Source organism: Pelophylax lessonae, assembly GCF_965119305.1.
Source record: "Pelophylax lessonae genome assembly, chromosome: 1".
Classification (NCBI taxonomy): domain Eukaryota; kingdom Metazoa; phylum Chordata; class Amphibia; order Anura; family Ranidae; genus Pelophylax; species Pelophylax lessonae.
The window spans coordinates 534,030,289-534,032,008 of NC_138768.1; the positions used below are offsets into that span (position 1 = coordinate 534,030,289).

A 1,720-nucleotide genomic window follows, 5' to 3' on the forward strand; every position below is an offset into this window, starting at 1 on the left:
TGAATTTGAGGTGGTAGACCAAACAGTACATTAAGCCAAGTTTTCATCACTGCATGACTTAATTCAAGGTCTCAATGCAGACCAGCTGAAATTGATAAATAAACAATATATTTTTAACAAGCACACACACACACACTTAAATAGCTAATTCATGCCATAAATTCAACATGCGATGAAAGAAGATCCATAGCATTACAGAACATAGAATATGGTCTGGCAATGACAGCACTATGTCTTCTACCATGGTTTCAAGAGTCACATCCAGTTACTCCATATGGACTTTAATAAAGTTACCCACAGAGGCATATTTTCCACAGAAAGAATGTCAAATAATTAATCTTAAGTAGCTGAAAAGGACTGCTTCCCCATTTGGAAGGCTTGGCCAAACATTCAGAGGCATCTGGAGAAGTAAAATATTTCTTGCACATTACTTCATGGAAAGGTAAAAATCCAAAGGGCTTTTAGCAGAACTGGTGGGACTTCCATCCTTGATGAGTGGCTTCAGATGGAGGATACCAACGCATCTGTGCATGGAGGGCTGCTGCTGGGTATGTAAAAGCAGCATGTGGGATTGCTGGTGCCAGCTCTGTAGTGTACAGTGGATAGGGAGACCAGGCTTCTGATGAGGCTGGGATAGGTGCAGCACCTGTTAGGTCACATGAATCTCTTGCAATGAAATGTGCAGGGTGGAGGTTTGTGGGATTAGGTGTTGCCATTAATTTTGTTTTTGGTAATTTTTGTGTTGGCCTTTGCAAACTCTAGCCTTAAGGTTTGTGGGTTGTCTGGATCAAATCTGATGCCATTTAAGGCATTCTTTGCAGTTTAGCCCCAGCTCTATTGTCAAAGGTAACAAAGCCTACAGGCTGTTTTGAGGTTAACTTGATCAATGATCCTTCATAACCCTTGAATGGTCGAAATAGCAAATAAAGTTCTCTGGGTTTGATATCTAAAGGTAGGCCACTGACAAAGAGGGTACAAACCTCTTCTTCCAGGTTATGATTATTGTGCTCGCTGTCCGTCTTCAGGTTGGTCATGGTGTATAAACCAACAGCGAAGTCCTCAGCATATCCGGTGGCAGGTGTTAGGCTCCTCTGGCGGTACAGAAAATGTCTCCTCGTCCCTGGTGCTGCAAGTCTGGTGCGGGATGCAGTGGTGAGCGTTGCCATCTGCGCGGGTGCTGTGGAGAGGGGTCTGTCAGTGCTGAGGGGGGAGAGTGCAGTTGGGGATTACTATTGAACTCATATTGTACTTTATATTGCATTCACTAACACAATTTATTTATTTTTGTTATTACTCAGTGACACGAATGCTGGAGGTATTGCACCCACTGACTCCAATGCAGTAGATTAATATTATTGAAACTGACATTACTGTTGTGGTGTTGTTATTTCTGTGTTCATTTACACCAGTGTTGGAGTTTTTTATTGCATCCACTGATACCAGTATGGGGGGGGGTTATTATTTCACTCAATGACACCAAAGTTGGGGGCTATTATTGTGTTCACTGACACAAACGTTGGGGTTTATTATTGCATTTAAGGACACCAATGTTGGGGGTTATGATATCTATATCCACAGCGCCGTCACTTTAAATCATCAAATATTCTATCTGGACTGCTGCTGTACATCAAGTGCCCCCCAGTCACTTATATCAATCACCTCTACATTACCCACAGTGCTGTCCTTCAAATATCCTCCAAAGAAGATCTATATAAAGTTA

General features: G+C 42.2%; 1 pseudogene across 1 annotated transcript; it reads right to left on the reverse strand.

The window, feature by feature from the left end:
• Positions 1–429: 429 nt before the first annotated feature.
• LOC309559179 (RNA-binding protein with multiple splicing 2-like) lies at positions 430–1,213 on the reverse strand (annotated as a pseudogene). The gene has a single exon. The product of its transcript is annotated as an RNA-binding protein with multiple splicing 2-like (transcript).
• Between the last annotated feature and the right edge of the window lie 507 nt (positions 1,214–1,720).